Below are 14,940 nucleotides of genomic sequence, written 5' to 3' on the forward strand. Positions count from 1 at the left end.
GGGGGACTATCGAAGTTGGATTTTTCTCGCAATCCGTACGTTAAACCTAACTTCGCTAGTAGTGCGCTAGTCTAATATGGCCCTAATTAGACTAGCGCGCCACTAGCGAAGTTAGGTTTAACGTACGGATTGCGAGATAAATAGTCCCCCGTTCCGGTTTTCAACTTAATTGAGTAGGGGGAAAGACGGCTTTGGCAGGTTTTGTTCTATTATTGGCAGGGGGGTTTTTGTCGACCAAATTTTATGAAATTTGGCCACAATATTCTTTGATATGCAAAGAATGTTTAGGCCAAATTTGAGCCTAGTCAGTCATAAAAAAACCCCTGTCAATAATAGAACAAAACCTGCCAAAGCCGTCATTCCCCCTATATATTTATAGCGATCGCTTGTTGAGATCTGTTAGCTATTCGAATTGCCCGATATGATGTTCGAGAGTAGAATGATTATAGCAACTGTATGCTTTTGTGTTTTACAAATCATGTTTACATAGCTTACCAAATGGTGGCCATTTTTCTTTAGGTTTAAGTTTTTCTAGTTTGTCTTGAATAATAATTGAAAAATAATCTTTCTTCTTATTATTATTATTGGGTTTACATCTCTCACTGGGACATTGCCGCTTCGCTGCTTAGTATTCATTCTGCACTTCCACAGTTATTAACCGCGAGTTTTCTAAGCCAAGTTACCATTTTTGCATTCGTATTTCGTATATCAGGAGGCTAACACCAACAATCAATATGAAACTGGATATTTTTCATGGTTCCAGTTTCATAGGCTATGAACGATCCTCGGTACCCAGAAATGTCATCGGTACCCAGTACGTAATTTATTTTTGTCACATTTTAGAACACAGTTTTCATTGCTTCCATAGCAACATTTTCGAATTGTTTTTCGGCAAACAAAACAACTTTCACCGATCAAAGCCTAATCAAAGCAAGGAATATTTTAAATTCGTTTTAAATTTGATTTACTTTTTATATATTTTTAAAATTAATCCAATTTCATAAACTTTCAGGTGAATATACGTAATAAATGCGTAACTGGATGATATGGTTGCAGTTGCTATTCGACGAGAAAAAAAGAAATGCTTGGACTATAGATTCTAGAGCGACGACGAGTTTTCAACTTTACAACAATCTCGGTCCCAATGTTTCGAAATATTGGGGCCACTTTCCCTTAGCACTCACTTGCCACCTCATACTGTACGGTTTGGAGTCTACGGTTTTGGATCCCGCATCGAAAATCGTCTTAATCATTCGCACTAGAGCCAACAATCAATATGAAACTGGCGATTTTTTCGTGGTTCCAGTTTCGTAAACTATGAACGATCTTCGGTACCCAGAAATAAAAGCGTCGCTTCATTACGTAATCTATTGATGCCCCTTTAGAACAAACCTTAGAACTGCTGCCATAGCAACATTTCGAAAGTTATTTTCCTGCAAACAACAACAAACGTGAATATTGCTCTTGGATTCCTGGTGGTCGTTCGAATCTAACATATGATACCTTGTAATTTTTAAATTACCGTTCCACCAGAATGGGTCACATGGCATCTGTTTTTTCCCAGCCACGTTCGATGCTTTTAATTCGTTTATTACATCACAAAGTGGGACAATCGTGACATTCTGAAGATTACCCAGCTATCTTTAATGGTACAATCCGCTCTGGCCTGATAGTTGCAAATAATTTTCTTTCCTAGCCCCGTGCAAATCAGTCAAAGCTGACCGTTTACACGTACCCAGAACATGGCATACTCCTGCGGCCAACCACCACGCCTGTTTCTCCAATGCAGCCTTCACAGGAATAGTAGCGGTCGCAGCGGATTTGATCTATACATCGGACGGTGTACTACAAGTCTTGCCCAATCCATATCGTGTCATCTGCTTTTCCCTATCAAAATATGATTATAATTGAAATGGATTATTAAAACACATATTTCGTTTACTTACTTACTACAGCCTCTAACATTCTAAACCTTTTACAAAAGAAAATACAATCGATAGAAATAAAAACATACAAAAGACTTTAAATAGCTTGAGATAGATTCTATAGTTCACATTTCATAAATGTTCAACACATTTATTTCTTCTATCGTTGCTTTCAAGTCCCCACAACATGCCCCCTCGGGTCGTGTCCTACCTTCATAGTAAAAATCACGAACCAGATAAATCTTTCTAAGTGTCTAAATAGTGTCGCCGTGACCAGTTAATATTCTGTCATCCGCTTCGTCCCTTAAAACATGGGTCCCAAAGAGTCAGGCTCGCAGCAGGTCTTACCAGCAGGACCAGCCGGCAGTGTTGTGGCATTGTGACGCGCTGTAGAAAAGTCTTACACCAACTTGTGTAGTTGATTAGGGGCCGTCCAGAAACCACGTGGTCATATATGGGGGGAGGGGGGGGGTTTGGAAAATGACCACGATAAGCCACATGGGGGGAGGGGGGGTGTTGCTCTCGAACCACGTGGTTTTTTTTAACCGAAAAACTTTTGGTGAATAACAATAGCGGTTTAAAAAATACAAAGCATTAAAATTTAATGATTTAATCATTAAACGCAAAGCGAGATGATGCCCACGTAGCGTCTTTTCAACTCAGCGTTAAAAAGACGTAGGTGTGCATCGGGAAAAACCGGTAACGCAGCGTCGGGCGCAACGCCGATGCATATCAAAAATAACGAAAAAACAGGTTGCGATTCAGTCTCAATTTCCACAAACAAAATTTGGAAAGGAAAAATGGAAAAATAATTTTAAAAAATTTCGCACGCCACCGCCGCAGATGGTTTTTGGCATCACGCCGCCGACACTTTTGCATCAGCGGACTGCAACTACAATTTTGAAAATTGTTCATGTTTTTACAAAATGTACAATGAGAGTTCATGTTTTTACGAAATGTAGGCAATGAACTGTGTATAACAAGTTTTCAACAGTTCCTGACGATATTCAATTTTCAATAGTTTAGCGCCTTTATTTAATTGTTTCTAATGATTGTGCAAAATCTTAAACAGTTTGTTGATCGATTGACAAAAAAATCATCAAAATCGGATGAGTTATTAGTACATACTTCCTGACCAATTTTCGTGACGGTCTTAAATTTGATTCTGCAGAATGATCCCCCCCCCCCCCCTATATTACGTCAAAAAATTTCCATTGGAAATTTAGAAGAATTTCCTTTGTAGATTCATTAATGTTGCCCAGGATTTTGAAAATAAATTTTAGAGATTCTGTAAAAAAAAGTCAGCTGGAATTTTTTCTAATTTATACTGGGAATTCTTCGGAATTTGATGTTTTTAGAATTTTCAACGTGAATATGCATTTCGGATGCTTCTACGGATTCTTCTAGTTCTTTAAAATTTCTACGGAACATTTTTCGGAACTCTTCCACATAATTTCGGAAAAATGTCGTTGAAATTCTAAAGATTTTTCCGTTGAGACTCCGAAGAATTTCTTGTCAATATTCTGAAGGGTTCCTTGCAACTCCAGAATAATTATTCTTGAAAATTCAGAAGATCTTGGAATTTAAAATTAATCCAAAAACAAATGTAGGCAATAATTTAGGCTTAAGAAGCCTAGGTTAAATAATAGTGTTATAATAACGATTGAAATTGAATTCCAAAACAAATCTCAACCCTTTCAGGACGGATGGGTCATTAGAGTGATTCAAATTTTGACTTTTTTGCTCCCCTATGCTTAAACGATGGCATTTGCCATTTTAATAAACGTCCTACATTTTTAGCTAATTTGGATGTAATTTGACTGAGCACAAGCAGTTTGAAACTTGTATGAAAATTAATATGAAAACAGTAACTTTTGTGAAAACCCGTTCCCCATCATTGCCCATTAAGCTCTAAAAATGTATGAATACGTTAGCAACATAGAAAATTTAACAAGGGAAAATATCGTCGTTGTTGCTAAACGATTTGATGCTGGCAACAAAAGTTATTAGGGAAATACTGAATTGTGGGAAATTCAATTTAACACGTAAAAGAATAACATCAATATCAATAATGACCATTTCTGTTTTCTTTATAATTTTGCTCACAAAAGTCAGATTGCTTCGCAACAACAACTGACTTTCAGCTTAGGATCTATTCTATGATGGCGATGCGTTAAATATATTCAACTAGATTCTGGGCTGCATCACGGAACGATCCTTTACATAAGTGGCAATTCTCATAGTAATTTTCATATAACCTTCGAACGGCACGTGCACAACCAAATTACATCCAAATCAGCTAAAAATTTGGGAGGACTATTAAAATAGCAAAAACAATCGTTTAAGGATAGGGGAGCGAAAAAGTCAAAATTTGAATCACTCTAATGGGTCATATAGGCCCAGCTTTTTAGATTGTCTATAAAATCACAAAAGAGAGCTAGGCCACCATTTTCTTCAGCAAAATTGTTCATCTAGATATTGGCTTTACAGAAAAAATATGGGATCTCAAATTTGACTGACCCTGGAAACTCAGATATCCGAGACCTTGGGAAGATTTCTATTCTAAGAGCATGCAAATGAAGTTGAAATGTTTGAATCGTAAACCACATTGTTTCATCATTCTGAATACTTAGATAAGATGGGTCATCCTGAACGTTAAGCCAGTGATTAATATTCAGGAATACGAGATGCTCAAGGTAATCCAAAACGTTCTCGAGTTCAGCCCACGATATCTATCAGCAATGTCTTCATCATCGGTATATACCTAATCCGATGCAATAAGCATATGATCCTAATTTCCATTAACATGATATCCAAGAGACAAGATACCCAAAATTGAGTCAACATCAAGTTGCACAATGACAATGAGGTTTGTTCGCAAACTCTTTTATAGGGCTCTAGAAGCACTGGGTTTGAGAGATGAACCAGCTCTGGACTGAAAATCTATTTAATAAAGAAAAAAGTAGAAATTTTACATAATAAAATAAATTTACAATAAAGAAATCAGGACATGAGTATTAAATAGATATAAAATTTCTATGCAAAACAGTAAACAGTTGAAAATTTTCCACAAAACAATAATAAATTAACACTTGTAAAAGCAAAAATTGCAATTATAAAATAATAATTTTCCACACAGAAATCAAAATGTTCCATGAAAAAAATAACAAAATGTTCATGAATAAATCAATATTAGCAATAAACAATTACAAATGTTTTCAGAAAAAAAATATTCTTTTCCACAAAAAATATTTTTTTCCACAAAATATCTATATAATAAAAATGAGTTGAGATTTCCTTCCTGATGATTTAACTCGCGATCGGGTTGACCGATATTCTAAGGAAGAGGTTATCCACTGAAAAATGCTCAATTTATATATTATTTTATATTCTTTCATGGAAAATATCCTTTTTTTAATGCTCTTTATTGATTTTTTCGTGGAAAGGTTTTAATTTTTGGTAAAAAAAAATATTTATTTTGTGGAAAATTTTGTAACTATTTATTGCTAATACTGATTTATTTATGGAATGATTGTATTTTTTTCCGTGAAACATTTCGATTTCTTTATGGAATTTTTTTTTCATAATTGCAATTTTTGGTTTTTAAAGTGTTAATTTATTTTTGTTTTGTGGAAAATTCTTAATTGTTTATGAAAAATTTGCATTATTTGTAGAAAAATTAATATTTTTTATTGTTCATAGGACCATGATTTCTTTATTGGAAATTTCCTAATTGTTATGGAAAATTTTTATAATTTTTTAAGCAGGGTTTCTACTTCAGACGATATCGAATCTTAGAACATCGACTCATGGAAGTTCTATTGTAGGTTTTGAAAGTAATAAATGAAATCGCATCGGCTCAATGGACCTGCTTGGATGCTTAGCGATGTACGGATACATCGTTCAGAACTTGGTTGATCGGGTCGTTTCAAAACTCCGTAATATCATGTCTCATGATTACATCAATATTTGTGAATATATTCTCAACTTAGGACATTTTGTTTCTTGGCATGATTTTTGATACTTTCAAGGATATGTACTTCAGAGCAGTTTGGCCTATGACACCCGAAAAAAAATACGACTTTTCAGTTCTTACTATACTAGTTTTGGCAAGATCGAGTGGAAAACCCTAAATATGTACGTTAAATCCATGTAAAAAATCGTCCTGAAAGGGTTAAATAGCAAAATATAACAATAAATTCTAGAATACCAAAAGGAACCCAAAGATATTGAAGACTGTAGATATAAAATGAAAACTAGCATTCAATGCCAAAAAATTAAAAAATATAGGGATAATTTGGAAAGTTTCTAAGCCATTAGAAATTTTTATAACATATTCGCGAGTCCACATTTTTTCGTATCCTTATGCATCGAAGGTGTGCGAGTTCTAGATATCCTAATACCTGATACAGATTACAACATGATAACATCATCAAAATGTTAGAATTCATAAAAATTTATAATTTCCATGCTGGGTTTAGTTTGATTTTGAATCAGTTGAAATTTCTGTTTTTGTTCATCTTCAAAATTGATCGGGTTAACCATATGTTTTAGTTATATAAGTTTTTTTTTAATTTTTTGGTTTTTGAAAAAAACACGTGGTCATAGGGGGGAGGTGTGGTCTGCCCAATTTCCACGATACACCACATGTGGGGGGGAGGGTTGAAAATCTTCAAAAATATAACCACGTGGTTTCTGGACGGCCCTTATCAGTCATTCACGAATGCCAACCCACGTGTAGCAGTTAAACGAAAAAAAAGATTGGGAGAATATGTATCTACGATTTTATTAGAGATTTTCACCGACCGCATAAGGTTCCATGGCTTGAACGCACAATAAGTGCACAGATTGGAGGATGCATTTCCGTGGAAAGATGGTGGGACTGAAGTATTACTATAATAGCTGTTAGGTACCATAGAGTGGTCAACGTTTGCGGTTTGCGGGCAAGTTCTCTAGAATGAGAAATTATTATTCTTGGTGAATATATGAGACAGGTTGAACTCCATGACGATACCACATTTTTCAGACCATGGACGTTACGCTTTTGAGATTGGAGATCAAATATAAGACCTTAATTAATATGTTTCTTGGAGGTTCCATAGTTGTTTGATGCTCAGCGGTGATCTGAAAAATAATCTATTATATTATCTATTATTGATAAATGGAGAATTACCAACGAATTACTGTATTTCATGAACATACGCTAACCACAGAAAAACAATCAATAAACAGCCAAGATGATAACCATGGCTACAGTGAAAAATTAGAACAATTCAAATTTATTTTGTAGCGTTGCTTTGTTTTACTGGGTACCGAAGTCTTAGTACATTGGAACCATAAAGTGAGTACTAATTGGCTCTGACCCCAACATCTTGATAATTATATCTATGATAGAGCAGTCTATCTTCTAGCACTTTTTTGTCGTCTAAGATGAATTGGCTAAGATCAACGGTTATGAATCCCGTCTAGAAAATCATCCTCACTCCAGCACATAATCGAGTTTCCTACGATAACCGATAACGGGGTCACGAATAATCGGTACTTTTAACGCGAAAGAATTATCGCTCTTCACTGTCTCGGTCTTCAATATATCGTGCCTGGTAGGCCAGAGTTTCACCAAGTTTCATCATCTATCACCATGTGTTTAATTATTTGAACGAGAATAACGGCACTATTCTGCGATAGAAACACGAGATACCATACCTTTGGTCTTATTTCATCTTGTTTAGGGAATATAGCAATCCCCAAAACGCTCATTAGACCGGTAGTCCTTTACGCGCACGAGACCTGGACGATGCTCGTGGAGGCCCAACGCGGACTTGGAGTTTTCGAAAGGAAAGTGCTGCGTGCCATCTATGATGGGGTGCAGGAGGCGAATGAACCACGAGTTGCATCAGCTGTTGGGGGAACCATCCATCGTTCACACCGCGAAAATCTGAAGACTCCGGTGGGCCGGTCACGTAGCCAGAATGTCGGACAGTAACCCGGTGAGAATGGTTCTCGACAACGATCCGACGGGCACAAGAAGGCGAGGTGCGCAGCGGGCAAGGTGGATCGATCAGGTGGAAGATGACTTGCGGACCCTCCGTAGACTGCGTGGTTGGCGATGTGTAGCCATGGACCGAGCCGAATGGAGGAGACTCTTATATACCGCACAGGCCACTTCGGCCTTAGTCTGAATAAAATAATAATAAATAAGGAATGCTTCCCGTATTCTGCACGCTATTCAAAAATTCCTCGGGTAACCGTAAAATATAATGTTTAAAAAAAATCCTGGCTTTGTCAAGATGTTCTTGTGATATTATCAATTTCCCACCTTATCGGCCGCGACGATTTGAAATCGTCGCAAAACAAATTGACGCCAAAATCGTCGCCAGCAGAAATGGCCATAAGATCTGTCAAATCAACTGTGAACAAAATTTTATATACTCAATAATCACATTATTTCCCAAAATTGAGCCCTGTTTTTAATGCAGATTGACATTATTTTCTAATAAAACTAACATAATTTTAGAATAAAGATGTTGGCGACGATTTTGATAGTGCCTAAAAAATGGTCGGCGCGTTTTGTTACCAAGGAAACAGACAATATTTTAGTAGCGGGAAATCAGTTGTAAAATATGCCAAAAGCAATGGATTTTGGGTGGTATTCTCGATCCATCCACCTCGATTTTTTTAATTTGTATCCCCACACATGTTGGATCCTCATGGCAATATTATTACAATTTTGCGGAATTAATGTACTATTCGGCGCTTTTCCAAATAGATCCAGGAGACCATTTCATAAGCTAGGTTTAACTTACATATAAACTGCCGTAAAATTTTAGTCTCAATAGTCATTTATTATGGACTCAATTTCCAAATGTTATTTGGAAATGACGGAGCTTTTGGATGAATTCATAGAGCAATTTTAGGGTAATTAAAACGCATTATCTGAGAGAATAGAATTCCGATAGTCAGAAGAAATCCAATTGAAATCCAAAAAGCTATTGTGTACCCAGCGTTTCTACATGGAATCAACGTCGTTCTTCACATGCAGCTTTGACGCCAAAGATAAGAAAAATGAATGGAAATACGGGTATAATATTCACATTAGTAACAATGTGCGATGTGGACCGAATTGTTTAAAAGACTGATTCTCGCATTTAATCCAATTTTTTTTGCAGGACAAAGCGTCATTACCAGCAGTCAACGAATATGTGAATTTATCCAAATAATCGTATAAGCAATGGTTCCAGTTTGATCTATTGAAACTATCATTTATTCCAAAATCATCAAAATTGAGTACACCGGTCTAAAGCATTATTAATATGTATGCTGAACAAAATATATATCAGAATAAATATTTGTATTCAGCAGCTTTGGCCTCCTTTTTCTTTAAACGGGTTCAGTTGCAAAAGTAAAACTAGGAAAACAAACTTTCTTTTGTCTGTGGATTGGTGGTGACCTCGTTACTAAGCTACGAATGACCAAGGGGTGAAAAATTGAGAGAAAACGTTTGGAGTGCAAGGGGTAATTCGATTTCGTAAAACTTTTGGGTACCAGCAGTTTGTACTAATGGAACCATAAAATGAGTACTAATTTGCACTGACCCCAACATCTTGATAATTATATCTATGCTAACACGGTGATACTTTTATTCCAAGGGAAGTCGAAACAATTCCCAAACCGGGAATCGAACCCAGCCATCCTCAGCATGGTCTTGATTTATAGCCGCGCATCTTACCGCTAGGCTAAGGCTCCTTGTACATCTCAATTTCTCAAAGGCTTGATACACGTCAAAAGGCTTGATACACGTCGGGTGTTCGAGACAGCGAGTAGATCTTTGATCTACGAGATAAAATGTAGTAAGAGAGCCTGCTTCGAACAGTTGTGCAGGATGTCAAATGACACTACATGGGGGGATGCATACAGGATTCGCGAAGTCGTAGCAAATTCTGCTCTTCCCTCCTATGGGAAACCCCATTGCTATCTGTCAGAGTTTGAGTGAAACATGGCCGCCATCTCCTCCTCTCTGTTGCTCTATTGTAAAAACCCATAAAGAACTGTCATCGTTTGTGTGAAGAATTTTGCTTCGACTTCGCGAATAGTGATGGTTATGACTAATATAGCACACTTCCTGAGAAATCCCCAAAGTCCTGGCTAACATCTTCGGGTTGTTTCCGAAGCATGATTCATCGCATAGGCTTGCTACACCGTTCGAGTCAGTTGATGTGATTTCGCTGCAAAAAAAACTTAAGCTAAATAATGCGCCAGGTCCAGATATTCAGGAGCTGCCTCTAACGATGGGTGAAGGTAACTTCCCAGACCGTTGGAAACGACAGAAATTGGTGCTGTTACCCAAGCCCGGGAAAACACCGGGAGAATCTTCGTTATATCCAGTTTTCCACGAGCGGTAATGGCCGCCAGCTTGCCTGCGGGTCAGTCTCTAATTTGACGTTTCTGGAGGTCAACTGCACCCACCGCTCCGAGAATTTTGACCAATGTTGCATATAAGAAGGTGCTGATTCAGTGAATTCAAGCCTTCTTATATACCACATTGATCAAAATTCTCGAATGGTGGGTGCAGTTGACCTCCAGAAACGTCAAATCAGAGACTGACCCGCAGGCAAGCTAGGGGCCATTACCGCTCGCGGAAAACTGGATAGACCAATTTGCCTACTCGACACAACTGGTAAGGTTATCCAGTTTTCCGCGAGCGGTAATGGCCGCCAGCCCGCCTGCGGGTCAGTCTCTGATTTGACGTTTGTGGAGGTCAACTGCACCCACCGCTCCGGGCATTCTGACCAATGTTGTATATAAGAAGGTGCTGATTCAGTGAATTCAAGCCTTCTTATATACCACATTGATCAAAATGCTCGAATGGTGGGTGCAGTTGACCTCCAGAAACGTCAAATCAGAGACCGACCCCCAGGCAAGCTGGCGGCCATTACCGCTCGCGGAAAACTGGATAGGATCCCTAATTCAAACTGAATAACTGACACTTGAATACACCCATGTTTTTTGCAGGGTTTGGATTTGGAAGTTTAAGACCTTCAGCGTCAATGAAGCAATGAGTTAACCCCACGAAAAAGTTCACAAAACATCAAAGAAAATTCAGGGGATATTTAAAAAAGCTGCGTGGTTAACCGAGAAATTAATGAAATCCAACCGCATAAAAAAACCTGGGTGTATGTCAAAAAAAAGATTGTTAGATGAACAAGTAAAGCGTTCTAATAGACGAATCCAAGTAAAAATAAGAAGAAGACACACGACGGTGTTAACTTTGACAGATCCTGCAGCACAGCATAGGGAGATCATTTTAAAATGCATATAATAAATTCTAGACAAATTGTAATTAAAATCTGATTGATGTATGGAACGGAAAAAGTTCCGAACTGTATGATAGATACATTTTTGGAAAATATTCAAAAAATTGAGATAAGCTTCCAGATACGTAATTCAGAACTTTTTCCGTACCGTACATCAATCAGATTTTAATTACAATTTGTCTAGAATTTATTATAAGCATTTTAAAATGATCTCCCTATGCTGCGCTGTAGGATCTGTCAAAGTTAACACCGTCGTGTGTCTTCTTCTTATTTTTACTTGGATTCGTCTATAAGGGTTTAACGAATTGTCAAGAAATCAATCGCCAAGGACAAGAAAAGTCCAACCCCGTACTGCTTACCGTTTTTAATTAAATTGCTTCGAGAATTTTTAAAAACGAGAGAGTTTTAAAAACTTCTTCGTATGGTTTCCCGTGGAGATTTTTTCGATTATCATCTTTCTGCTTCTTCTTCTTCATGCAACGGCAAAGCGCCAATGACGTAGGCGAGGACGTAGGTTGACAGTTCACCTCGCAGTTCACAGAGCTATTTCACCAGGACTTAGTCTCCGGCAAAGCTTCCGATAAAATTGTTTGATCATTTTATTCGCAGGTAGATGTCATTTGCGATTGATTTCACGCTTAATGCAAAGAATATCACTGAAATACTGCAATTTTAAACTAAAAATATGAATTTAAATTTTCCTCTCATCGATTTTTCTTCTAACTCTTGTAAACAAGCTCTATGAACTGTCAAAATAAGTGAGGTTAAGTTAGAGTTTGCATTGGTCTATACAGTAGCCGTTCGATAACTCCAAAATGTTTGCTTTTCAGTTAACGAATGCCGTTCGATAACTGCAACGCATTCTAGAAGTCAAACGGTTGTCAATCGATGTCAGATGCAATAAAAGTGCATCTAAATGTGCAGCGCAATGCAGCTGTCATTGAGTTTGATACCAGTTTGAAGTTTAACGGTCAGATAACTGCAAAACTGTTGCAACTATCGAATTGCAGGTAAAAAGCATTGCAGTTAAATGACTTGCAGTTAGAGCAAGATTACCGGTGGTGAGTTTAAGCCGTTTGGCAGCGCAGTATCATTACTTGATACTTTACCGGTCGCTACCAAACGCGCTGCTATAACAGTTGCGCGACTGACAGGTGACCAAATTTGGTAGCGCGATAAGAGCGCTGCTATTTGATGAACTGTCAACTGTCAAACGTCACCGGTACGGAATACAGCAACCAAATTGAGAGCCGAAAATAGTGACCGATACGGAAACGAGTGACGAAACTAAAATGAAAGCGCTGCGCGGGTGATTAAAATGCTCGCGACCGATAATGATGTTCTTAACGAACGTCTACTGTATATTGTCTATCCGGAACAAATTTATACCGCTTTTTATACCGAAGTAGGATTTTCTCCAGATACAGGCAACTTTCCCAACTTCGGAAGTATGTAGTGCGCTGGATTCGCCTAAAGATGCGCTAAACAACGCATCAACTACACTAATAAAAATGCAATCATATAATTTATTTACTTAACACACATACGATTCATTAGGTTTTCAAAATATCATTTTTATGTGTGCAAACATAAACTTCATAACACACCCTTCATCTGTTATGAAGTTATTTATAACGCATATATGCGTTACGCATTTTATTTATGTTAGTGTGTGTTGTTCAGTGTAACTGATGAATTCAAATTAACTTGTAGTTGCCTAAATATAAATAAACGTGTATTTTCATTCGTATCAAACAAACCACAACAAACGGACGCGTTTTTATTTCTGCTCTGCGAATTCCTATAGGTTATGGGCCGCAGACAAAACAAAACGTTTTATCGCGCAGTTTTGACCGAAGTAATCGCGATTTCGTAGTGAAAAGTTTCGAAATGCCGGCCAGTCAAAATAACGCCGACGGTACTGGCGCTGGCGGAGGCACAGTTGGAAGTCAGGTGGGTGGACGTGTTCGTGCAGCAGGAGGAAGCATTGCTCTGCCAGCAGTGGATAGATTGCGTGGCCGAGAAAACTACTCCACGTGGGCGTTTGCCACCAAGATGTTGATGATTCGGGAAGGCACTTGGGACGCAGTTACACGACAGGGGCAAGATCCGGAGGATGCGCATTCGCTGCGAGCGCTAGCAACGATCTGTCTGAGTATTGAACCGGTCAATTATAGCCTGGTGCAAAGTGCCAAAACGGCGAAGCAAGCGTGGAAGAATTTGCAAGATGCGTTTCGTGATGACGGGATGACTCGTCGAATTGGATTGTTGCGGAAACTCACCAGTATTCGATTGATGGAATGTACATCGGTGGAGGAATATGTGAATGAGCTTATGTCGACAAGCCACAAATTGACGGAGGTTGGATTTGCAGTGGATGATACGTGGTTAGCCTGTCTGCTACTGATGGGATTGCCAGAAACGTACGAGCCAATGATTATGGGTCTCGAAGCTTCGGGGACCCGTATCACGGCAGACGCAGTAAAAGCGAAAATCCTCCAGGATGTCAAAATAGGCGGTGTTCCGGCGGGAAGTAGCAATGAAGGAGCCTTTTACAGCAAGAAGAAGATTTCCAAGCCGAAGAAGAAGACCGACAAATCCAAAATCCAATGCTACAGGTGTAAGCAATTTGGACATTTTGCTTCAGAGTGTCAGCATAAAGGTCCGAACGAATCAAAAGACAAGAGAGAAAAGCAAGGTAAGAGGAATGCAGCGATGACTATTCTTGAGAATGTGAACTTAAGAGAATCGGAGTGGTTCTTCGATTCTGGAGCTACGTCTCACATGTGCAGTAGCAAGGCGGTTTTCCGGGATATGGAAGAAGTGTCGCAGCGCGTGAGTGTGGCCAACGATGCTGTATTGTCCGTCGTTGCCACCGGAAGTGTGGAGCTTGAAGCTGATATTGGTGGAGAATCCTGCGATCTAACGATGTCTGAAGTTCTGTGCGTTCCAGAGATTGCCATCAACCTTCTTTCGGTGAGTGCAATTTGTAGAAAAGGATACACCGTAAATTTCTCAAATGTTGCTTGTGAGGTGAGAGCTGACAGTGGACAACTGGTAACCGTTGGTCAGGAGAAAGGGGTTTGTACAAGCTGTGTTTGTCAAACACACAAACGTCATACATACGCCGCAAGATCAAACGATGATACCACTCTGTGGCATCGTAGAATGAAGCTCCGACGTTTGAAAGATGTTGTCAATTTCGGAAATGACAGAATTCCCCCTTGTGTCACCTGTTTGGAAGGCAAACATTTTAGCAAGTCGTTCAACAACGAGGGCACGCGAGCGACCGAGTAATTGGAGCTAGTTCACTCGGATCTGTGTGGCCCGATGGAGCAGGAATCGATAGGAGGAAGCAAGTATTTTCTATCGTTAATCGATGATGCCAGTCGTAAGGTGGTCGTGTATTTTCTCACGTCAAAAATGGAGGTACTTGAATGCTTCCAAGAGTACAAAGCGCTGATGGAGAATCAAACCGGAAAGAGGATTAAGACACTTCGAACTGATAATGGCAGTGAATATGTGAACAACGAGATGAAGCGGTTCTTACGCAGCAGCGGTATTCGTCACGAAACGACAGTTCCATACAATCCTGAGCAGAACGGTCTGGCGGAGCGCATGAACAGGACCGTCGTAGAAAAAGCACGTTGTTTACTTTCGGATGCAATTTTGGATAAGAGTTTCTGGGCGGAGGCTACAGCAAT

This window comes from Armigeres subalbatus, chromosome 3, assembly GCF_024139115.2.
Source record: "Armigeres subalbatus isolate Guangzhou_Male chromosome 3, GZ_Asu_2, whole genome shotgun sequence".
NCBI classification, from domain to species: Eukaryota; Metazoa; Arthropoda; class Insecta; order Diptera; family Culicidae; genus Armigeres; species Armigeres subalbatus.